This window comes from Eulemur rufifrons, chromosome 7 (genome assembly GCF_041146395.1).
Source record: "Eulemur rufifrons isolate Redbay chromosome 7, OSU_ERuf_1, whole genome shotgun sequence".
In the NCBI taxonomy this organism is placed as follows: domain Eukaryota; kingdom Metazoa; phylum Chordata; class Mammalia; order Primates; family Lemuridae; genus Eulemur; species Eulemur rufifrons.
In genome coordinates this window covers 183,102,356-183,128,849 of record NC_090989.1, presented here as the reverse complement: position 1 = coordinate 183,128,849, position 26,494 = coordinate 183,102,356, and positions in this window count along the sequence as shown.

The window sequence follows — 26,494 nt, the reverse complement described above, 5'->3', positions numbered from 1 at the left end:
GGGCAGCCTGTATCCAATGACTAGTTGATGTGAGGCTGTGAAGGCCCAATCTTGTCCCAACTCAGTACAACTCCAAAGCACCAGTCAGCTTCAGAGCTCTCTGTGAGGTTGACTAAAGCCCTAGTTTGGAACCACATTCCAGCCCAGCCCCTGCTTGCTTTCTTCCCTTCCCCCAGAGGAAGACTTGATCCCTAGAGCTCTTCCTAATATGTTTTCTGCACGTTACTCTTCATCTCTGAGGACACCAACCTTGAAAGCAACAAATTGCTATCTTTTAAATATTACAGATTGCATTTACACTTGCCTTATTAAGTAGACTCTCCTACTGGCAAGAATGAGAGTATTTTCTTGAAGCCTGAAGCCAAATTCCAATCCCTGCAAAGAAATCAGCTTGTTATCTCAGTATCTACCAAGAGAGGGCAGCGAAATGCTAGTTAATTTGGCAGCCATGTGGCGAGAATAAAGAATTTAACTGTCACAGAAATTCCCAGTGGTTCCTCAAAAAAATGTTTGTTTTGTTGTTGGTGGTGGTGGTGTTGGCTCATCCTATATCAACCAGAGATTGGTACAATATGTAGGAATAAACTTCACATGGTATACTCTAAGAAAAGCAGAATTCTGAGTAACCCCTTTTGAGGGACACTTCTGAGCACAGGCTGTGATTTTAATTTTTAATTAGTTAATGTTTTAAATTGATGATATAGAAGCATTTAAATACAGTGGATTTTAAAAAAATTCCATCAAGGATGCATTATAAAATCAGAGAATAATAGAGTCCAGAGTTTATCTGGTTCAACCTCTTTATTTTGTAGGTAGAAATACATGGTACATAAGACAGGGAATGGTTGGTCCAACAGCACCAAGGAGAACAAAGAGTAAAATTTGGTCAAGTGATTTTTTTCACTAAACCTTGCTCATTTTCTTCTATTATAGGACTCTGGTTATTTCTAGTTTTTCAGGTGTGAAAAACTTTTATTTATAAAGAAAAACACTGTTGAGATCCTCATGAAATGTGATTGGTGATAGATATTAGCACCATCAATCAGGCTGACTATGATACTTTCAGCGACTTTGAGTCTGTCATATTCTAGGACTGTTGTTTTTTTTCTCTGCATTTGAGTCATTTCTAACACTACTGTTATCAATGCTTGTGATATGTGTAAGTGTTCAGATTTAAAAGTATTGTCTCTTTGCTATCTTGACAATTCACACAGTACGGTCAGAACTAGTTGACCAGTACATTTTGCATGATTCAGTTTCACTTTATGGTCTCTAAAACTCCTCTCCTGGATGAAATGCTCTTGTTTAAGAATATAAAACCCTCTAGGAAAGCCCCTAACAATGTGAAAATCAAATAACCACTCCCTTGATCTTTGTTAATATCAATATTAAATTATCGAACATTTTTGCTTGGCAAAACCAGAAAATATCCTTGTAACAGACCTGATTAGTTTTTAACATCAGTTATATTTAGGGAGCTTCCCACATGCTTGTGTCTTTTGTTGAAATCTGAGGCAAAGTTCAGCCCCAAGCTTCCTCTTGCCATAAATTATGATTCCCCTTACACTCTATCCCCTTTGTCTCTGTAAATGTGTACACTTGCCATGGCAGGATCCTGAAGAATTAGGAGGTGTAATTATAAATGCATTGCTGGTTTAAGTTTTCTTTTTTTTTTATTTTATTTTATTTTATTTTTTTATTTAATTTTACAGAATCAAAGAGTCTAACAGTATATCTTGTTAGATACAGTATGTCCTCATAATGTATACACTATTTCTTGTACAATGATATGAAATAATATGGGAAATATTCATGATAAATTATTAAGTGAACAGTGCAAGTTAAAAACAATAGTTTGATATTTTTTTCCCCACCCCCCCTTTCCCGAGTCAGCACCTTCAAGTGTTACCACTCCCCAAACGGTGCGCAACGCACTCATTGTGTAGGCATACCCCCATCCCCTCCCCCACCCCCCACCTCAGTCTGATGTCCAATTGGTGTTGTTTCCAGATTTGTATTTAGGTGATGTTCAAGGAAACCAATTTTCTGGTGAGTACATGTGATGCTTGTTTTTCCATTCTTGGGATACTTCACTTAATATAATGGGCTCCAACTCTCTCCAGGAGAACCATAGAGATGTTGTATCTTCATCATTCCTTATAGCTGAGTAGTATTCCATGGTATACATATACCACAGTTTACTAATCCAATCATGTATTGATGGGCATTTGGGTTGTTTCCACATCTTTGCTATTGTGAATTGTGCTGCTATAAACATTTGGGTACACGTGCCTTTGTTACAGAATGACCTTTTTTCCTTTGGGTATATGCCCAGTAATGGGATTGCCGGGTCAAATGGCAGGTCTACTTGAATCTGTTTAAGATACCTCCATAATGCTTTCCACAGAGGTTGCACTAGTTTGCAGTCCCACCAGCAGTGTATGAGTGTTCCTGTCTCTCCACACCCACGCCAACATGTGTTGTTTTGGGTTTTTTTGATAAAGGCCATTCTCACTGGGGTTAAGTGATATCTCATTGTGGTTTTGATTTGCATTTCCCTGATGATTAGAGATGTTGGACACTTTTTCATATGTTTGTTAGCCATTTTTATATCTTCTTTTGAAAAATTTCTATTCATGTCCTTTGCCCACTTTTTGATAGGGTTGCTTGATTTTTTTCTTGCTGATTTTCCTGAGTTCTAAATAGATTCTTGTTATCAGTCCTTTATCTGATGTGTAGTATGCAAAAATTTTTTCCCATTCTGTAGGTGGTCTGTTTATTCTCTGGACTGTTTCTTTGGCTGTGCAGAAGCTTTTTAATTTAATCATGTCCCATTCATTTATTTTTGTTGCTGCTGTGATTGCCTTGGGGGTCTTCTTCATAAATTCTTTGCCTAGGCCAATGTCTGTAAGAGTCTTTCCTACATTTTCTTCTAGAATTCTGATTGTATCACGCCTAAGGTTTAAGTCTGTTATCCACCGTGATTTGATTTTTGTGAGAGGTGAAAGCTGTGGGTCCTGTTTCAGTCTTCTACAAGTGGCTAACCAATTCTCCCAGCACCATTTGTTGAATAGGGATTCTTGTCCCCAGAGTATATTCTTTCCCGCTTTGTCGAAAATTAGGTGACTATATGAGGATGGTTCTATATTTGGATTTTCTGTTGTGTTCCACTGGTCTGTGTCCCTGCACTTGTGCCAATACCAGGCTGTTTTAAGAACCACGGCCTTGTAGTATAGTTTGAGGTCTGGCAAATTAATACCTCCCATTTTGTTTTTGTTGCTTAAAATTGCTTTTGCTATACGGGGTCTTCTTTGATTCCATACAAAGTGTATAATTATTTTCTCTATGTCTGTAAAGAATGATGTTGGTAATTTAATAGGGATTGCATTGAATCTGTAGATCACTTTGGGTAGTATAGACATTTTAACAATGTTGATTCTTCTGATCCACGAGCATGGTATATTATTCCATCTATTTGCAAGTTCTGCTATTTCTTTTCTCAGTGTTTCATAGTTTTCCTTATAGAGGTCCTTTACCTCTTTAGTTAGATATATACCTAGATATTTTATTTTCTTTGTTGCTATTTTGAAGGGTATTGAGTCTTTAATTTGGTTTTCCGATTGACTGTTATTGGCATATATAAATGCCTCTGATTTGTGTATATTAATTTTGTAGCCTGAGACTTTGCTGTATTCGTTAATCAATTCCAGGAGTCTCTTGGTTGAATCCTGGGGGTTTTCCAGATATAACATCATATCATCAGCAAAAAGTGAGAGTTTGATCTCTTCCTTCCCTATTTGGACTCCCTTGATTCTGCTCTCTTGCCTGATAGCTCTCGCAAGGACTTCCAATACTATGTTGAAAAGTAATGGAGACAATGGGCAGCCCTGTCTGGTTCCAGTTCTAAGTGGGAGTGCTTTCAGTTTTTCCCCATTCAGTATGATGTTGGCTGTGGGTTTGTCATATATGGCTTGTATCATTTTTAGGTAGGTTCCATCTATGCCTATTTTGTTAAGCATTTTTATCATAAAAGGGTGTTGAATTTTGTCAAATGCTTTTTCTGCATCTAATGAGAGTATCATATGGTTTTTGTTTTTGCTTCTCTTTATGTGGTGAATTACATTTATAGATTTACGTATGTTGAACCACCCCTGCATCTCTGGGATGAAGCCCACTTGGTCGTGGTGGATTATTTTTTTGATAAGTACTTGGATTCGATTTGCTAGTATTTTATTGAAAATTTTTGCATCTATATTCATGAGGGAAATTGGTCTGTAGTTCTCTATTTTTGTTGTGTCCTTTCCAGGTTTTGGTATTAATGTTATATTGGCTTGGTAGAACGTGTTAGGGAGAACTCCATCCTTCTCAATGTTGGAGAATAGTTTATGTAGGATGGGCACCAGTTCTTCTTTGTATGTATGGTAAAATTCAGGTGTGAACCCATCTGGACCAGGGCTTTTCTTTTTGGGAAGGTTTTTTATTGCTGTTTCGATTTCAGTTCTTGATATTGGTCTGTTCAGGTACTCTATTTCTTCCTGGTTGAGCCTGGGAAAACTATGTGTTTCTAAAAATTTGTCCATTTCCTCCACGTTCTCCAGTTTGTGTGCATAAAGATTTTTGTAGAATTCATAGATGATATCTTGTATCTCTGTAGCATCGGTTGTGATTTCTCCTTTCATGTTCCTAATGGAGGTTATTAGAGATTTTACTTTTGTGCTCTTGGTTAGTCTATCCAGAGGTGTGTCTATTTTGTTTATCTTTTCAAAGAACCAACTTTTTGTTTTATTAATTTCCCTTATAGTTTCTTTGTTGTCCTTTTCATTTAGTTCTGATTTGATCTTAGTAATTTCTCGCCTTCTGCTGGGTTTGGGATCGTTCTGTTCTTCTTTCTCCAGTTCTTGGAGTCTATTCGTTAGGTTGTCTATTTGCATGTTTTCTGTCTTTTTGATATAGGCATTTATGGATATGAATTTTCCTCTCAGGACTGCTTTAGCTGCATCCCATAGATTTTGATAAGTTGTATCTCCATTGTCATTTAATTCAAAGAAATTTTTGATTTCCATCTTGATTTCTTCTTTTATAGAATAATTATTCAGGAGAAGGTTATTTAGCTTCCATGACTTTGAGTAAGAGTGAGGGTTTCTGTTTGTGATCATTGTTACTTTTATTCCGCTGTGATCTGAGAAGATGCATGGTATAATTTCTATTTTTTTGAATTTTTGAAGACATGATTTATGTCCTAGGACATGGTCAATCTTAGAGAATGTCCCGTGAGCTGATGAGAAGAATGTATATTCTGTGGACTTTGGGTAGAATGTCCTATAGATGTCAGCCATGCCCATTTGTTCTAGCATTCTATTCAGGTCCATTATGTCTTTGTTTATTTTCTGTTTAGAGGATCTTTCCTGTACTGTCAGTGGGGTGTTAAAGTCTCCAGCTATTACAGTATTGTTATCTATCATTTGGTTGAGATCTAGTAGGGTTTGCTTTATGAATCTAGGTGCACCTAGGTTGGGTGCATATATATTGAGTATAGTCATGGCTTCTTGATGAATTGTGCCTTTAATCAGTATGTAGTAGCTATCTTTGTCTTTTATTATTTTTGTTGGTTTGAAAGCTAAGCTATTGGAAATTAAGATTGCCACACCAGCTTTCTTTTGGTTACCATTTTCTTGAAATATCGATTTCCATCCTTTTATTTTCAGTCTAAATGCATCTTTGCAGGTTAGGTGAGTTTCTTGAAGACAGCAGATACTTGGATTGTATTTTTTTATCCATTGGGCCAGTCTATGTCTCTTGAGTGGGGAGTTCAAGCCATTCACATTTATTGAGAAAACTGATAGGTGAGACAGTTTTTTGTTCAGCTTGTTGGGTAGAACTTCATTGTGATGTTTTCTCTCCTGGGCCATTGTGGTATCTGGAATTTCATCTTTAGCTCTTGAGTAGTTTTACATTCGTGGATCTTTCTTGTGCTGATCCATGTATAATTCTCTTTTGAGTACTTCTTGGAGGGCTGGTCTTGTCTTGGTGAATTCCCTCAACCTTTGTTCATCTGAGAATGTCTTGATTTCTCCTTCGTATAGAAAACTTAGCTTAGCTGGGTACAAGATTCTAGGCTGGGCAGTATTCTGTTTCAGAAGCATGAAAATGGGGCCCCAACCTCTTCTTGCTTGTAAGGTTTCAGCTGAGAAATCTGGCGTAATTCTGATGGGTTTTCCTTTGTAAGTTACTTGTTTCTTTCTCCTTACAGCTCGGAGAAGTGAGTCTTTAGTGGATATTTTGGTCAGCCTGATGACTACGTGGCGTGGTGTTTTCCTATTTGCTATGAATCTCCCAGGGGTCCTTTGAGCTTCTTGAATCTGTATGTCTAGAGTATTGGCAAGGCCTGGAAAATTTTCCTCGATTATGTCTTCAAATAGCTTGTCCAACCCTTGCTTGTTATCTTCTTCACCCTCAGGAATGCCAATAACTCTCAAGTTAGGTTTCTTCACATAATCCCACATTTCTTGAAGACTCAGATCATTTCTCTTACTTTTTCGATCTATCTCTGTGACTGACTTATTTAGTTGGAAGAAGTTATCTTCAATTTCTGAGATTCTTTCCTCTCTTTGATCTACCCTGCTCTTGAGACTTTCCACAGTGTTTTGTAGCTCTCTGAGTGAATTCTTCACTTCTAGGAGTTCAGTTTGGCTTTTCTTCAATATTTCAATTTCTTTAGTGAATTTTTCCTCCAAATCCTGTATTTTTTTTGTGTTTTCCTTGTGTTGTTTATCCATTGATTCTTGTATATTATTCAGCTTGTTTATAATCCATAATTGGAATTCTTCCTGTGACATGTGGGTGTTTTGAGTCTGGTTTGTGTCAGATGGTTGGGAGCTGGTATTTCTCTTTGGGGATGAGCTTTCCATTTGATTCTTTTTGCTCTCCGTGTTTTTTCGCTGGGCCCTTCCCATCTAGATTTGTCGTTGGATCTTTACTTATAGGTTTAGTCTGGTTAACAGGACTCTTTGTGCTCTATTCTTAGGCTGTGAAACAGTCTAGGTATGTTGCTTCTTTTGGCAAGAGGGGGAGACTGTTGTGTATTGTTCAGAGATTTTTCTGTTTCCGTTGGGGGACTGCTTCCGATGGGTCCAATCCTAGAGGATTGGAGTGATCCAGGACCGCTTTGGTGAGTTAGGACACTGTGTTGTGGTCTTTCAGAAGGCAGGCAGGGTCCACACTAATAGTAGACCGAAATTCTCTTTGTTTGTTTGTTTCCCTTTGGTTCTTCCTCTATAGGGGAGGTTTCTGACTCTATCTGCTGGCAAGATACTAGCTATGGGGAGAGGATGGTGACTTTGCTTGCTCAGCGCCCCAGTTGCTGTAGCTCCCACGGGCAAAAGTCTGTCTTGGCCCAATGTCCCCAGGGATCAGGTTCCACACTCTCGCTTCTGGAGAAGTATTCAGTGTTTACACTTGGGCAGGGATCCTATATAAGGTCCGTGGACCAGGGGAGAGGGCCGTCCAGGGAGCCTCTTCGTACCCTATTGCTCCGCAGTGACTTGGCTGTGGGCCCTAGAGTGGCAATTGCGTGCCCGCAGATCTCCGGCCCTGGGGGTGACTACTCAGGATCCGGTATGTACCAGAGCCAGGGACCTGGCCCGTTCCGAAGCTCACCGTGAGTCCCCAGTTAGAAGGCGAAAAGAGAGGAGAAAGAGAAGAGAAAAAAAAAAAAAAAAGAAAAAAGAAAAGGAAAGAAAGAAAAGAAAGAGGAGAAAACGAAAGAGAAAAGAAAAAAAAGAAGAAAAAGAAAGAAAGAAAAAGAAAAAAAAAAAAAGAAAAAAGAAAAAAAGAAAGAAAAGAAACGCAAAAAGCCAAACCAAAAAACACCAAAAACGCCAACAAAAATGAACAAAAACAAACTACATAGCACTTCACCACACCGCAAGGCAGAAAAATACACAAATCTGAAGTATATAATTCAGCGACTCAATGTTTTTTTGTTTGTTTGTTTGTTTTACGCCTTAGCACAGCTCTGCCCCTTCACTTCCGCTCGGCTGGGTCCGGAGCGGCCATAAGATGTTTTTGTTTTTACGCCTTAGCACAGCTCCGCCCCTTCACGCCTGCCCGGCTGGGTCCCGGGCGGTTTCGCAGTGGATTTCAAGATGGCGTCTGCCGCCCGCACAGCTCCGAGGGTGGTGGGGATCCAACCTCCGCGCTCAAAAAGGCGCGGCAGCCAGAGGCCCAGAGGGCAAAGGTGCCCGCCGAGGCTCTCCGCCGCCGGAAAAAAAAAGAAAAAGAAAAGAAAAGGAAAGAAAAAAAGAAAAAACCCCCAAAAAACAAAAACAAACACAAACACAAACAAACAAAACCCAGAAGAAATTTACCAAGAATAAAATATACAGTTCGGCGAGCCTATTCTTCTTGTTCGTGTTTTTTTTTTTTTTTTTTTGCCTTAGCGCAGCTCTGCCCCTTCACCCCGAGCGCGGCCCCGTCATATCCCGCACTCCTGGCGTTGGTTCAGAGACCAGCGGAGGGCGCCGGGCAAAGAGAGCCGCTCGGCACTTTATGGCTCCCGAGCGGTTTCGCCCTCGCTTTCAAGATGGCGCCTGCAGAGCTCCAGGGCTGGAGGAGACCGGCTCCTCGGCAGGCAGAGACCACCACTGCCCGGGGGCTGGCGAGCAAGGACGCGCACCGGGGGGTCACCGGCTGGAGAACCGCCGAAAGAGGCAGCACGGGCAGAAAGAGCCGCTGGGCACTTTTTGGCTCCCGAGCGGTTTTGCCTTCGCTTTCAAGATGGCGCCTGCCGAGCTCCGGGGCTGGAGGGGACCGGCTCCCCGGCAGGCAGAGACCGCCACTGCCCAGGGGCTGGCCAGCAAGGACGCGCACCGGGGGTGACCGGCTGGAGAACTGCCGAAAAAGGCAGCACGGGCAGAAAGAGCCGCTGGGCACTTTTTGGTTCCCGAGCCGTTTCGCTCTCGCTTTCAAGATGGCGCCTGCCGAGCTCCGGGGCTGGAGGGGACCGGCTCCCCGGCAGGCAGAGACCGCCACTGCCCAGGGGCTGGCCAGCAAGGACACGCACCGGGGGTGACCGGCTGGAGAACTGCCGAAAAAGGCAGCACCGGCAGAAAGAGCCGCTGGGCACTTTTTGGCTCCCGAGCCGTTTCGCTCTCGCTTTCAAGATGGCGCCTGCCAAGCTCCGGGGCTGGAGGGGACCGGCTCCCCGGCAGGCCGAGACCGCCACTGCCCAGGGGCTGGCCAGCAAGGACACGCACCGGGGGTGACCGGCTGGAGAACTGCCGAAAAAGGCAGCACGGGGTACAAGGCTATTTGCTGTCCGGGAGTCTTTTGTGTTTTTCTGCCCTGGGGCAGATACGTCCCTCCTCGCCAAGCGCTGTCTCAGCTGAGATCCCCCAGGTTCTAAGGTAATTTCTCAAAAAAAGCCTCCTGTCTCCAATGCGCCACGTATCCCTCAGTGATTCTGCGCTGGCCTGGGTCAGGGGCTCTGTTCAATTGGGAGCGGAGGGCAAGCCGCTTTCCTGAGGGGCTGCACCCGCCCCGGCTGGGGGCGGGTGTATCCGACCCGCGCTCCGCTGGCTAGTGACTGTCCCGCGTTCCCAATTTTCGTTCACCTCAGACCTCACTCGCTCTGTTTGTCCCACGCTGATTCTCCGTGGATTCACACCGCTGTTCCTGTGTGGGAGCGGTCTTCTAGCGTTGTGGCAGGTCCGGATCGATGCCTTCCTTCCCGGGAGCGCAGATTCAGGCCGTCACCACCACTCCGCCATCTTTGATCTCCCCGCTGGTTTAAGTTTTCTATCTCTTTAACAATGCCTTTTGAATTTAAGTGGGAGGTGTGTGTGTGTGTGTGTGTGTTAAAGAGAGAGAGAGAGAGAGAGAGAGAAGAGAGAAAAGAGAGAAAGTAAGTGAAAAGAAGAGAAAGGAAGAGATGAGAGAAACTTTTTCCCTCTTAGTCTCCCTGTGTTTCTTCCAGGTTGAGACCTTGGGTTCACCTGTAGTCAGTCATGCTTCAGCAATTAATTCTTTCAATACTGTGTCTCCTTTTTAAGGAGCCCAAGGCCATCGCCTCAGCATCAGTGTGGCATAAATTTAGCTTTTGTGATGGTCCGGCTCTGACCCCAGATTCTTCATTTGTTCTCCTTGAGCCTTGGGTAAATAACTTAACTTTTCTGAGTGTTGGCTTCCTTATGTTATAATGTGGTTAAGAATACCTCATAACACTGATGTGGGGACTAATGATACGGTAGCTATAAAATGCTTAGCGTATAACAGTCACTTAATATATACTATCATTACTTCATTATTAGCTCTTCACCTTCAAAAATGTCTCTCTTGTAGACTGTCAGTTACATGGAGTATAGATAGCTAAGAGCAGCTTGTATTGTACATCTTATGTTTTCCAGTCCATCCCCAAAAGGATGAGAATTCAAGAGGGCCAAATCCTCAAACAGAAGAGATATTTTCCTGATAGAATTATACACATTAGTAGTTGAATGGAAGGATCTGAGGGAATGCCTTTGTTAGCTTCTTCATGTCTTCTAAAATTATACCACATAAAGAATTTGCCTATTTTGCCTTGGGCATTACTGCTGGGTTTTGGAAAATGTGAATTTTTGATTGTTAGGATAACTTCTTCACCCATTCATTCTTTCCCATACTTTTGGTCTTTTGTTGACTGTCCTCTCCTCATTAGTGCTGTCCTATCTTCTGCATGTACCACATAATTTGAAATATGGCACATTGGTTAAGATTGCTTGATGTTTGTGTGTGTCTACTAAACATGCTTTAATTGGGATTCATGACTAACTCTAGAGTAAAATCTGCATTTAAGGCTTGAAAATTTGAAATGCTATGATAGGTATTTGATAAGTATGTGTTGCTAAAATGAATTAGTTAGGCACTCTGATTTCTGAAATATAATCCTATAATTCTTTCATTCTTTAAAAGAAAAAAAACATTTTATTTTACTGCTTAAAAATAAATTGGGAGGATTTAAAATATTATTGTGTTTTTAAGAAATACTATAATTTGGGGGACAGTTAGGTAAGCATGGAATAATTAGCAGAAACACTGTAAGACTTTAAATAATATGTGTGAAACAGTATTTTGTAAATTATGAAGTATTGTTTATATATGAAGAATCATGATCATTATTGCCATGAAATTGACATACCACACTTTAGTTACTATTGTAAATAACTGTAGGAATTTTAGGCCAGGTGTAGTGGCTCATCCCTATAATCCTAGCACTTTAGGAAGCTGAGGTAGGAGGATTGCTTGAGGCCAGGAGTTTGAGACCAGCCTGAGACACATAGTGAGACACCTGTCTCTACAAAAAGTAATTTTAAAAAATTAGCCGGGTGTGGTGGCATGTGCCTGTAGTCCCAGATACTTGGGAGGCGGAGGCAGGAGGATTACTTGCATGAACTCAGGAGCTTGAGGTTGCTGTGAACTGCCATGATGCCACTGCACTGTAGCCCAGGAGACACAGTGAGACACTATCTCAAAAAAAAAAAAAAAAAAAAAAGAATAAAAAAAAGGTGACCTCCAAGTTTGTGATCTGTAAGCTAAAGGTTTGGCTACGTTATCTTTAAGATAATCAATGTTGCGATTCTATGAAAACATGAGCAGGAATTCAATAGTAGGAAAAATATCCACATAATCAGGGCTTTCCCTGCTCCTGCCAGATGCATAGGACACGTCTATGTCCTGTCTGTTAACTGATGAGAGTTGGGGTCAGGCTTGTTAGAAATTGCTGCTGCAATGATGTCTGATATTAGATAGTTAAACATCACTTTTATAATCTGAGAGAGTCTGGGCTCTCTTCCCCTGAAATATCTCACCATTTACAATGAGCCCACTTTCTGATGATGTACTTTGTAAAAGTATCTATTTTATCACACAAGCTTGATGGAAAATCTAAATGGGTGTTATTTCTCTCAGAAGAAAAGCACTTTAAAAGTAGTCAAAGGGCAGCTGAGTTAGACGTTTACAAGTTATACCTATGGAAAAATAAAACATGTGCCTTTCCCTGCTGTTTTCTTATAAAAAAAAAAAAAAGTGTTGTGATGCTGAAAATCACAGTAACATCCCATGGCTCATGAAATTTTCATCACCCCAAACTCCCCTTTTCCATGTTTGTCAGTGTGGTGATGCTTGAAGGTGAGAAAGGAACTCTAGCATTTTGAAGAGGCATAATATTAATGCTATGGTTTGTGGTGGCTCTTTTGTTAAAAGTCTCATTGCTCTTTTCCACACTCCCTAATTAACTTCAGACTCTGGCCCAGAGGACTCTGTATGGCTGTATCTAACCGTCTGGGAAGTATCTCTGGAAAGAAGCTGGCTCAGCCTAACTGGGTTGTATCCTGGCTGCCTTTTGGGTGAGAGCTTTATTTTTAACTCTACTCCCTATTTTAGATGATTGCTAAAATCAGATTATAGTGAGGAGAGCTCGGTTTCATTCTTAGACCTTTTTTTCTTATTTAGTATGGGTCATAGCCATTTTCCTCTTCTCTTTTGCCTCTAGGAGAAGGAAATAAAATGATAGATTTCTCTGGAAAACATTATGTGCATATAATACCAAAGATTTGCTATCTATTTCCCTATCTGTAGTTTTTGGAAGAACAACTCTATCTTCTTTTCTTTGGGCCTTGTATCACTTAATGATATAGTACATAAAATAAAATAAGCCATTCAATTGCAGTCTTTAGGGTGGGGAAGAGATATGTAGAAAATGATAGAGTCTTGCCCACTATGAGCACATAACTAACTATAATATAAGGCAGAATGAAATAAGGGCCAGAGAGGAGTATTCATAATATGTTTTGAGAGCTCAGAGAACTTAATAAGAGGGTCAGGAAATGTTTCCCAGAAAATGTGGGTTTGAGTTGGCCTTTTTTATTTTCTCTTTTTTTAGGTACATGATAGCATCTTTATTTTTTTAAAATGTATTTATTAATATTTCAATAGATTTAGGGAATGTCTTTTGTTACATGGATAAATTATATAGTGGTGAAGTCAGTGCTTTTAGTGTACCTGTCACCCTAATAGTGTACATTGTGCCAGACAGGTAATTCTTAATCCTTCACTCCCCTCCCACCCTGCTCCCTTCTGAGTCTCCAATGTCCATTATACCACTCTGTGTGACCATGTATAGCCATCATTTAGCTCCCACTTATAAGAATATGTGGTATTTGTTTTTCCATTCCTGAGATACTTCACTTAGGATAATGGACTCCAGTTCCATCCAAGTTGCTGCAAAAGACATGGTTTCATCCTTTTTATGGCTGAATAGTACTCTGTAATACATATATATATATGTGTGTGTGTGTGTGTGTGTGTGTGCGTACACCCCTACCACATTTCCTTTATCCATTCATCAGTTAATGGGTACTTAGGTTGATTCCATATCTTTGCAGTTGTGAATTGTGCTGTGATAAACATATGAGTAAAGGTGTCTTTTTGATATAATTACTTCTTTTCCTTTGAGTAGATACCCAGTAGTGGGATTGCTGGATTGAATGGTAGGCCTTTTAGTTCTTTGAGGAATCTCCATACTGTTTTCCATAGAGGTTATACTAATTTACATTCTCACCAACAGTATGTAAATGTTCCCTTTACACTACATCCATGCCAACATCTATTTTTTCACTTTTTAATAGATGGGTAAGATGATATCTCACTGTGGTTTTAATTTGCACTTCCTCAATGATTAGTGATGTTGGCCCTTCTGAAAAGGGTTTTGTAGGCAAAGAATAGGCTGAAGGCATTTCCCAGTCTAAACTGGGGGGCGGGGGGGAGAAAACAGGAGTCATGAGAATGCTTCATGGGTTGCTCGAATAGAAATGGACCAGTGTTAATGAGTATAGCATACATGGTTGGGTATACTAGAGAGACAATTTGGGGCTGGATCAAGGAGGGTCTTGGATCTACTAGACTAAGAAACTTTACAGTACTAGATCTCTTACCACAGCATTTAGAACCCAGTTGAAATATTTTTTCTTTGCTTTTTAAAAACATCACATACCTTTACCTTGAATTATTTTGGAATTATGTTCATGGTTTCATAACAATACAATTTAATGAAGCAGAAATCATTTGGAAGGCAGTTCTTGATGCTGTTTGTCTTATTTGGTCATCTTCAGAAGGAGTGACTAGTAAAACTGATCTAAAGAGATTGTACACATGGAGAGACATTGAAAAGGATAGCTTCTATTACAAATGGGAGAATATCTTATTCTGAAGGAAACCCTTGGCCTTTATGTTATATCTACAGTTATTTGAAACTTAGCATTGCTTTTCTTTTTTTTTACTCCATGCCCTGCATCCCCATTAACAAATAAGGATAATATAATAACATTATAGAAGTTTGAAAACAGAAGGGAAAACACATTCATGAGTCCCTTCCTCTAATAGAGCTACTGCCATCATTCTGGCCCTGGATTTGGGCACAGTTGGACTTTGTCCAAAATGCCAGCTCAGCATTCATTCCCTTTTCTTCCTTAAGTAATACTTTGATTTTCCTTGAAGAAACAGACTACTCTTGGACCATGTGGTTTGGGTACAACTGATCTATTGCTATTGTACATCTAGGAGAATCCTGTCATGGCTTGACGGACAGTTGCATCAGCCTGGCTATGGTGATAGGTTTAGGGATGGGCATGTGGTCAAGCCAGGTTATTTGGAGCCAGAGACTCAATTCTATAACTTTTGTTGGGATTTTTGGAAATGAGGCATGCTTTTCTGCTGGGGCTGCTAGAACTTAAGCTTAAAGCTGCTGGTAGCCATCTTTGCTACCACTTGGGTAGGAATGGAGCCACATAGGGAGAAAGCAGAGCCTGGGACTAGAGAGAGAGATAGCTTTCTGATGACCTTGCCTGAGCACCACCTGTGCCAGAAATTGGCATTTTAATCATGGATTTTTTTAGTTTTATCTACCAATAATTATCTCTTTTGCTTTGACCACTTTGAACTGTGTTTCCTTCACTGACAATGCAATAGAGGGATACTTGAGGTGTTAGAGTTTGAACTCAGAGGAAAGAGGCAGTTACTGGGAGCTGAAGTGGTCTGGAAAGTCATAATGTTGAAGATGGAATTTACAATGAGTTTTGCAGTGTGGACAGGATAGCTTTGTTATATTAAGCTCAGCTCTCTCCATCATGCTCTGGAGGTTGTGCTGAGCAGGAGCCAGTGCAACCTGGCCCAAGGAAAGGGTACTTTCAGGTACCTTCTAGATCGGTTTTTATGAAAGGAGAGGTAACCACACTACCCTTCACTTGTTTACCTGGGTTGAGACATAGGCATTGACATACTTTTGCTTAGAGCAGCTTGAAGTGCACAGAGAACATTGGAAGTGTGGTCTGTTTCGGCCATTTTGAGAAGAGTGGCAGACTATGCTACATGCTTGGTTTTCTTCACTTTGTTCTCATCCCAGAATATTTTTCCTGGTGAAATCTGGCTGAAATGAACATCAAGGACAGCCTGAAAGAACAACCTATAGGTTGTTTATAGAGATGGAGTGGGATACTTGTTGTGGATTTTAAGGACCAAAAAGCAGAAATGTCTCCTGTCCCTGCCAGCTGATTCTTTGCATCAGTGCTAAGGTGCCAGCAGCACTGGCCCCACTTGTAGGACCTTTGGGAGAAGTCTGTGTGTGGTGCCAATGCGGGTCTTCTACCGTACACTGTAAGAGGAAACAGAAGTGAAGGTGGACAGATTTTCCAAGCAGGCTTGAGCTCTCATGTCCTTCACGCCGCTGACTCTGGCATTGCTGTTGCCGTCGAGCTGTGATTGTAATCATGATCTCGGCAGGCATATCACAGCTCCAGTTATACTGCAGATGGTTGACACCTAAGCCAACAGAAAGTGTGCATAATCCATGGGATAACAGATCCTTACAAATCCTCTAGAGACAGCAGGACAAGCAACCCATGCCCAAGCCGTTTTAATTTCTGCAAATTCCAAACTGGTTAGACAGCAAAGGATCAAAGGCAGACATTTACGTAACAATGAAAAGGTAGGCTGATTTTATATATTGGAGTAGCTTTGTGTTTTTAAACTGAATACATCTCCTTTTTCTTTTACCAACTTGTCTTCTTATCTAGCTCTGAATCCCAAACCAAGTGTTATTATTCAAGCAAGTCCTAGTTAAACAGAAGGTTTTTCTCTCTCTCCCTCTTTCTCTCTGCATACTATTTATTCTGCCCTTATGAGAAAATTACATAAAGGCAAACACAAAAGCAATCAAGACAGGCTGGTACAGTGGGAAGATTACTTGACAGGGACTGTTAGGATGTATTTTCTTCCTAGCTTTGTCTTTACACACTGTGGACCTTAGTTTTCCAATGTATAAAATGTCAAAGTAGGGTCAATATATTAGGTTGTTATCATTGCTGTAACAAATTATCACAAACTTAGTGGCTTAAACAACACTTTTTTTTTTTTTTTAAATTTTATGGTTCTGTAGGTCAGCAGTCTGACATGGGTCTCACTGGGCTAAAATCAAGGTGTCAGCAGGGCTGTGTTTCTTCCTCAAAGCTCTAGAGGAGAATCATGACCTTGCCTTTTCCACCTTCCAGAGGGCACTGCATTCTTTGGCTTGTGGCCTCCTTTCTGTCTTCAAAGCCAGCAAAAGTGAGATAGGTCTTTCTCAGGTCACAGCTCCCTGACCTACTCTTCTGCCTTCCTCTTTTGTTTTTAAGGATTCCTGCGATTAGGTTGGGCTCACCAGGATGATCCAGGATAATCTCCCCATCTCAAAGTCCTTAACTTTAACCACATTAGAAAACTCTCTTTTGCCATGTAAGGTAACATATTCGTAGGTTCTGGGGATTATGGCATGCGCGTCTCTGTGCAGGTTGGGGGATGGGATCAATCTGCCTCCTATTTAGTGAACTCCTGAGTCTCTACCTATATTCATTTATGTTTGCAGAAGCTTACTATCTGTCTAGCACTGTTCTGCAAATCAAGAATATGATCTAGGTCTGACCCAGAGTCTTCCCAATCTCTGATAATCAGGACTGCAAATTGGTAACCAATAGGCCAAATTAGGCTCATTGTCATAAAGTTTGGCCTATATGTTTTAAACATTTCTGTTTAAATGAAAATTTTTAAATTGGGAGATTTCACATAAAAACACAGATTTCTGGCTTCTCTTGAAGGAACAACAACAGCAAGAAGTAGGAGAATATGATAACACTAGGGCTGGGGTTTTTTTTGCATGGCATCAGAGTTGAGTAGTGCCTGTTGGTTGTCTTTTATAGGCAGGATATTTGTACCTGCTTTTTTATATTACCTGCTTGGTCCCGGTGGGAGCATATGCATATTCAAGCCCTGTTCTATCCCTTTTATGAGCTTTGCTTTACCATAAAAATTGATTTCACCCTGATGATCCAGAGTACTGCAAGTTTCTGAGTCATAAATGTGATTCTAGATTTCATTGATTCATTGTTTATAAATTACTGAGCTGGACAGATTACCGTATTTTATCTCTTTTTTTCCTGGTTTCGAAAATAATGTGTATATTATGACATTTGAGAAAACTTTCCAACTCACCACCCTATACCTTCTCCTTTAAGATTTCAATATTATTGGTGTCCCTCTGTTTATAAAAAATATATTTTTAAAAAGTGGTAATAGTTTCTAGGTAGTAAATTATGGTTGTTTTGGAAGTATATTTTCCAACTATCCTTGGTGCAAATGACACTTTTATAATTTAAAAAAATTTAATAGAAGTTATTTATTTCCAAACATCCTTTTGCCATTAGGCTTTGTGCTATCACTACTGAGCTCTAGGCAAAGAGAATTGAATGAAGAATTATTCATTGCTTGGTATTTTGAGACATGCAATTCCCTTCCTAGATTGTTCGGAGCTGTTTATAACCCAAAAGGCTGAGATTTCTTGATAGAAAAAAAAAAAATAAATAAAAATAAAAACCAAACCATAATCCAAAAACGCCACACATACCGCATCTAATCCAAACATTACTTATTTGAAAAGGCAGAAACATGTAAATAATTCATGTTTGAGATTTTCATACTGTGTTGAATAATCATATCATCTTATATAATTTCAGATTCCCTGGAAGCTAACAGTCTTTTTGTCTTATGCAATATATAGGTCAAATAGAGTGATATTAATTTAAATTAAAATCACTGTAGCCATACAGGAACAATGGAAAGAAACTTGGTTAGCGATAAGCAAGGTTCATCCTCAAATTATGATTCCCTTCTTGAAGGGAACACAAGAGATGGAAAGTGAACCAAATTGAGCTCATGTCTTAACACAAAAGCTTTTTCACGGTGCTTTTTTTCTATTATGCTACAATTTGGTAGACATAAATGTTTAGCTGGATTTTTTTTAAAAAATTAAAAACCCTATAGAAAAGCACATAGTAAAGTCTAATTTGGGATGAATTGTATTGAAGGTTAGATGATCTAAGTCAAATATTCCAGAATGCTGATTTCAGAAGAGCAATGAGTCGGTGGAGAACTTGACACTTTAAATAAGAACACACCATGAACACGTTTGTTTTAGGTACATTTTTATGTTTAAATATAAAAAAGGTGCCATTTAAAATTATCTATTGACTGCCTGAATATTCACCAAGTCAAGCAGTTTGCAGTTTTTCTTCTTAGAGGTACAGTTCTTTGCTTTGTTACTATTTCCCACTGTACTTGGTGAAAGAGTGGATTTTCCCCTTCATTAAAGGGATTGGCTGGGTGCTTATAGCAAATTGGGAAGAAAGTGGTTTGATGGAAACTGCTTGAAGTTGTGACTTTCAATTTTCCTAGATTTTGTTCTCTCCTGAGACCTTTAAGTTCATTGTACCTGTAAAAAAGACAAAAGGGCAGGTTGATAATGAGCTCAACTGCCTCCATTTCCCACTCCTGCCACTCAGGGTTTTATTTTTCAATATTTGAAAGTTCAGCAGTCTCAAAGGGTGAATATATTTAGGGATTATTTTATTTTTGTATTTTGGGATAATAGACAATGTGGGCAGGTTGTACAGATGTTTTAAATAGCCCGTGGGGTGAGAGAGAGTGTGTGTGTGTATGTGTGTGTATTTGAAGGGAATCCAAGAACCTCTTGCAGAACTATTATTTACTGTTCTCTTGTTGCCTTTTCAGGGGATTTGTTTGTCTTAGACATGTCTACTAATGTAACTCAAGGAGAAGAAGAGGACATAGGTCAAACTTTAATTCTCTCTCCATTTTGTAGATGATACATATTTTGTAGGTGATTAGAATTGTTCTCAGTTACTAATGTTTTCAGTACTACCCATTTCTTTTTCTTTTTTTTGGAGACAGAGTCTTGCTCTGTTGCCTGGGCTAGAGTGCCATGGCGTCAGCCTAGCTCACAGCAACCTCAAACTTCTGGGCTTAAGCAATCCTTCTGCCTCAGCCTCCCAAGTAGCTGGGACTACAGGCATGCGCCACCATGCCCAGCTAATTTTTTCTATATATTTTTAGTTGTCCAGATAATTTCTTTCTATTCTTTAGTAGAGACGAGGGTCTTGCTCTTGCTCAGGCTGGTCTCGAACTCCTGACCTTGAGCGATTCACCCGCCTCGGCCTCCCAGAGTGCTAGGATTATAGGCGTGAGCCACCACGCCCGGCCAGTATTACCCATTTCTTTATTTACTTAGGTCAGTGGAGTGAGGGCAATGAGAAACTACCACTGTATACAGGCATGCATTGGTGATATTGTAGGGTCTATTCCAGATCAGCCCAATAAAGAGAGTATTGCAATAAAACGACTTACAAAGTTTTTGGTTTCTCAGTGCATATAAATGTTATGCTTACACTATACTGTAGTCAGTTAAGTGTGCAATAGCATTATGTTTAAAAAATGTACATACATCAATTTAAAAATACTTTATTTCTTAAACATGTTAATGATCATGTGAGTCTTCAGCAAGTTGTAATCTTTTTGCTGGTGGAGAGTCTTGCTTCAATGTTGATGGCTAGTGACTGATCAGGGTGGAAGTTGTTGCAAGTTTTGGTGACTGTGGCAATTTCTTTAAAGAAGACAACAATGAATTTTTTTGAGCACGTTTCTTTTTTAAGTTTTTAAAATGCAAATCAGAACAATGAATTTTGCCACATCGATGGACTCTTCCTTTCATGAAATATTTCTCTGTAGCATGCAATGCTTTTGGATAGCATTTTACCCAAAGTAGAACTTCTTTCAAAATTGAAGTCAGTCCTCTCAAACTCTGCTGTTGCTTTATCAACTAAATTTATGTAATATTCTAAATCCTTTGTTGTCATTTCAACAATGTTCACACTATCTTCACCAGGAGTAGATTCCATCTCAAGAAACTACTTTCTTTGTTCATCCGTAAGAAGCAACTCCTCATCTGTTAAAGTTTTATCATGAGATTACAGCTATTTAGGCTCCACTTCTAATTCTAGTTCCTGCTATATCCACCATATCTGCAGTTATTTCTTCCACTGAAGTCTTGGAGCTCCTGAAGTCATCCATGAGGGTTGGAACCAACTTCTTCTAAACTCCTGTTAATGTTGATATTTTGACCTCTTTCTGTGAATCATGAATGTTCTTAATGGCATCTAGAATGGCAAATCCTTTCCTGAAGGTTTTCAATTTACTTTGCCCAGATCCATCAGAGGAATCACTATCTATGGCAGCTCTAGCCTTATGAAATTATTTCTTTAATAATAAGACTTGAAAGTCAAGATTACTTCTTGATGCATGGGCTGTTTAATGGATGTTGTGTTAGCAGGTGTGAAAACAGCATTCATCTCCTTGTACATCTCCATCAGAGCTCTTGGGTGACCAGGTGCATTGTCAGTACGCAGTAATATTTTGAAAGGAATCTTTGTTCTGAGAAGTAGGTCTCAACAGTGGGCTTAAAATATTTAGTAAACCATGCTGTTAACAGATATGCTGTCATCTAGACTTTGTTGTTCCATTTACAGAGCACAGGCAGAGGAGATATAGCATAATTCTTAAGGGCCCTAGCACTTTCAGAATGGTCAGTGAGTATTGGCTTCTACTTAAAGATACCAGCTGCATTAGCCTCTAACAAGAGAATAAACCTGTCCTTTGAAGCCAGGCATTGACTTCTTTTCTCTAGCTGTGAAAGTCCTAGATGGCATCTTCGTCCAGTAGAAGGCTGTTTCATCTACATTTAAAATCTGTTGTTTAGTGTTGCCACCTTCAGCAATTATCTTAGCTAGATCTTCTGGATGACTTGCTGTAGCTTCTCCATCAGCACTTGCTACTTCATCTTGCACTTTTATGTTCTGGAGACAGCTTCTTTTCTCAAACCTCATGAACCAACCTCTGCTGGCCTCCAACTTTTCTTTTGCAGCTTCCTCACTTCTCTCAACTTTCAGATAATTGAAAAGACTAAGAACATTGCTCTGGATTAGGTGAATGTTGTGGCTGGTTTTATCTCCTATCCAGACCACTCAAACTTTCTCCATATCAGCAATAAGATTGTTTTGCTTTCTTATCATTCGTGTATTGACTGGAGAAGCACTTTTAATTTCCTTCAAGAACTTTTCCTTTGCATTCACAACCTGGCTAACCTGCACAAGAGGCCTAGTTTCTGGCCTTATCTCGGCTTTCAACAACAGGCCTTCCTCGTAAGCATAATCATTGAGACAGGGAATAGCAAGTTGGTGGAGCAGTCAGAACCCACACAACATTTATTAAGTTTCCCATCTTATATGGGCACGGTTCACGGTGCCTAAAAACAGTTACAATAGTAACATCAAAGATCAATGATCATAGATCACCACAACAGGTAAAATATAATAAAAATATTTGAAATATTGCAAGTACAAAATGTGACACAGACATGAAGTGAGCACATGCTAATAGGAAAATGATGTTGATAGAGCGACTCTATTCAGGGTTGCCACAAACCTTCAATTCGTAAACAACACAATATCTGTGAAGTGTAATGAAAATGAAGCATAAGAAAACAGCATATGTCTGTATATAATATTTGGGTTTGGAGCTCAGTAGAATGCACAGTTCATAGCAGACTAAAATTTCTTTAATAATTGATTTGCTAAATGTCAAAGACAAATGGCACCCACTCTGTCAGGAAACACACAACTTATTTTCCCTGATTACTTTGAGGCCAATCCATTAGGAAGATACCTCTTGAGTTAGGTGCAGGAAGTCCCATCTGCCCCGTGGTCGGAGGGGTTCCAGGGACATCAGTGATGCCACTTAGTGAGAAGTGAAGTTCATGCACATGAACTGCCATGGCCACAGGTGGTCTCTCTTTCACCTTGATCCCTCCTCAGGTCTCTTTGAGTTTACTGATCCTCTCAGCAAGTCTGCAGGCCACAGTGGGGGCCTTGGGGAATGTCTGGTTTTCCTCCATACCCCATGTAGACTCTAGGAATATGCTGTTGTCACAGACACTTTCTCTGCATGTACCTTCTTTACTTTTGTCTACAACTCTCCTCTTTCTCTTCTCCAGCTACCCCATGTTGGTGGAGTATACACTGAAAGATTGCATCCTCCTGGTATTCCAGGTGCAAGCAAGAAAAAAGTCCATTCTACTCTTGGGTCCTCAAAGTGTAGCTGAGAGGAAGGCTGTTTCTCGCACCCAGTCTCCCATTCCAGGAACAGAACCTCAGGTATGTGGGGATGCATGGGACGGGGTGGGGTGGGGGGGGTGAGGTGGGGAGTGGGGTATGGCAGAAGCACTCATTTGTGTCTAACTCTTCTGTTTTTGTCTTGCTGCTGCTTAATCCAGACTAGGAATGGTTTTGAAGGGAGTTGCTCTTATACCATGTCCTCTATCTTTTCTACTCTACTGCTTATAGGAAAACAAAAAGCTATATCTTGAATTAGTGAGGCTCTATCAAGGGAAGCTCCTGGAATTCAAAAACCGTTGTCTACCTCTTAAGTACATGGTTCTTGTATTAAAACCTATTGCTTTCATGACTGGTAGACCTTTTATGACTTTAAAAAATCTATTTTGAAAGGTCAAGGTTGACAAGGGACTACTTTGTTTTCAGGTTGGTTCTGCCCTCCAGGAGAAGTGGATGCTTCAGCTTCAATGCCTAGAGGATCACAGGGCAATGAAACTTACTCAGGATGAAAATATACCAGTCAACATTTAAAATGTTATTCTATTAAATTAATTCTAGTAATATCAAAAGCCATGATAATGCCACCACCACAATGAAACATTTGTGTGACAATTTGCATTTTACAAACCATTTTCCAATGAAATACATAATTCCTTCCATAACTTTGCAAGGTGGTTTTTAAAAAGTTTCCATTTTGCATCAGGGAATTAAGACTCAGGGAGATCAAGGGGCTACCCAAGGTCAAACATGTTGTGAGTTTTCGACTCTGGACTGGATCTCAGGCATTCTGATTCCAAGCACTCTTTGCACTTTGTCAGAGTCATGGTTTCTGGATCAGTGGGTTTTATAGGGGCCTGTCTGGGTCATTCGTTTTTCTGCTTGACATTCTTCTATGCCTACTGGACCACTGTTCTTTTTTAGTTCTTAACTGCCTCCCTATGTCTATGTTGAAACTTGCTCTTCTAATTTTAGTCTGGATATCAGTTGCTTGCTCCAACCCATGTCTTGATTAGTCTTCAATAAACCTAAGCCAGCCCCCTGCCCCCAGCTAGCATTTCAAATCTCTGGGTGGGCTTCTCACCCCCTCCGCTCCGTATTAGTCGTACTAATCTACTATAGAAGATTGTAATCAGATTTTCTGAATGATTAATGTAGTGAACAGTGAGCATTGCCACTTTACAAAATCCTGAATTTTAATTTCAGAACCTAATGCTGGACTTAATAGCTTTACATAGACATCTTTATATTGGTAATTTGGAGCCTGTTGATTTCAGTCTAGCAAAGAATTAAAGAGTTGAATTAATGATTTTTGCTGTTCCTGGAAATATCAAGGACATATTAGTTCAGAGTAAACTGGGCCAAATATAGAAACTGTAGAACACATGTTCCTAAATACTTCTATATTTTATGCAGTAGAAGTTGAACAGTGAATTAATTAGTTGGCCTCAACTCTGGTTTCACTTCTGCTGCTGACTCACTGTTTCACCATCTGGACAATGGGGCAGTGCAAAATATTTGCCTCCTTTGCCTACATATTGTTTTATTATTTGCAGAGAATCTCTTTAAGTAGCAGGGTGGAAATGAATACTTAAACATGAAGTCAACTCATGGATATGCCTTGAAACCAATTAGACATAATATATGCTTAAAACTACATAGTTGCTAAGGACTTATGAGCCCTGAAAAAAATTGGTTGCACTTAACCAAAACCAAATTATGTGTTAAGGAAATATGCAATTAAAAAATGGATCCATGACCTATAGAATTAGGGCTGTAATTCCTCAGGTTACTGTTGTATTTTCCTTTTTTGTTATGTCATAGGGAAACATGGAAATGTCAAGATCTGGGGGACACTTGTTTAAAGCTGGTTAACTCAACCACTTCTCTTGGTGGTTTGTTAAATATCTTAAATTAAAAGACATCAAGAAACAAAAAAAACAAAAAGCTCAGTTGACTATGGCAATTAAAAAGTGTTGAGTGACTCTGAGAGTTTCTAATGAATCCCTGTATCACAAGGTCATATCCCAGGGCCAGCTCTTACACAAATTGTGGCCAAAGATATGAAAATTTAATTACTTCAGTGGACAAAATAACAAAATGTTTAGGAGTATGGAAGAGGTATTTTAACAGGGTTCTCTATCACAGAAACAAAGGAATATGTGTTTAGTAGAAATAATAAAAATCAGCAATTGGTTCCCACTTTATGCCAGAACAGAAGAGGTCCTGGTAATTATAAAAAGGGAGTAGATCTCAGAAAGATAGATAAAACTCTGCTAAGAGAACAGGATCAAGATTTTAGTAAATTAGTTATCAAAATTATTTAATTCTTACAGGTGTTAGGGATTTGAAATAGACTGTGGATGAGAGAGACACACACGCTGTCACTTAAGGTAGTTGAAGTAATTTAAAATATTTTTGATTCTTTCAGCTGCTGTGTTTTCCATTATCCCCTCCTTATGCTCTCAATATGTCTGCTTTTATTAATATGCTCCATCTTTTAATTTTAAGGGACAAATTATTATTTGTTATATACCATAATACTGTGTATGTAGTATGCACTCAATAACTTTGTTAAATTGAATGAATGGCTGAATCAGTCAATAATTACAATGAGAACACAGCGACTATATTATTGTAATGCCTTGTAGTTTTACATTTTCAATGATTGCTTTTTGACTGGATAGGTTTAGGGCTAAAATTGATTGAGGTCATGAGCTTTCAGAGATGATTTTAGAGTTTGATGTTTCAAAGCAATAGTTATGGAAAAATGGGTGTATTTACTATTAAAAAATATAAGTTGTAGTCACCTAAACACCTTTGCAATTAACCTTTTTGTTTGTTTGTTTGTTTAAAATCCATTTCCTGAATGTCTCTCTGAAATCTGCTGCTCGCAACAGGACCAGTTCAGACAATGCCATCATTCCCTTGACAGTATCTATAAGTTATGATTATCTATATTTGAAGCCATGTGTATAAAAATGGGAATGATTTAATTGTGTTTTTTAAGAAGCAGCAGGGATTTGGAATTGGTATGATTCAGCTGCTTCTTTTGCCTCTTATTTGACTAAAAGTATGATTTGGGTAGACAAGACGCCTAGAACCAATGAGCTACTTTGAGCCTTGAGGCTACTTTGGCCAAAAGGCAGTCGTAGAAATCAATGAATATTTTCAGTTATTCCCAAGATAACCACACTGTTCTGATAGCAGATTATTCCAAGCAATAGGCACTCATTTCTAAGACTAAGAATATTGTTCAGTCATAAACAGGTATAGAAAGGAAAGAAGCATCACATAAAATCAAAGGTGGGAATAACAAGTACATGTAGAGAAGGCCACTGTGGCTTTTTAATGTGCGTGTGGAACAGAAATCAGCAGTATTACCCTGTTGGTTAAGATACTGGTATATATAAGGGAAAAGGTATGGAAGTAGACATTAATTTTGTCAGGTTCCATGTTCTTTCATGTATTTTCTCCCGTTTAATATCTTTAACAGCTTTGAATTGGGAAGTGGAAATTATTAGCCCTATTTATCTCATATACGTATGGAAACTAAAACACACAGATTAAATAACTGACTTAAATTCAAGCTGTTGGTAATAGAGTGAGAATTTGAAGCCAGGGGTCATTCTCATCCCTCCATCTGAAGCATCTCACACAATGAATGTTTCCCAGTTAATGTTCTGCTCTTTGTAGGTTTCCCCTGACTCTTTAAGATTTCTTTAAGAGTCTGCACTCTCTGGTCACAGGAAGTATGTGTCCCTTAGTGGCTACCAGTATCCACCTTTGTCCTCCTGCACTGAGCCAGGAGCTCCAATCAAGGCTGAAATCAGATTCATTAGCATTCTGTTCCTGTACTCTGCCCTCTTGAGGTTTGGTCTCTGGCTCCTATTACTACTTCTTTGAGCCTGGATTCT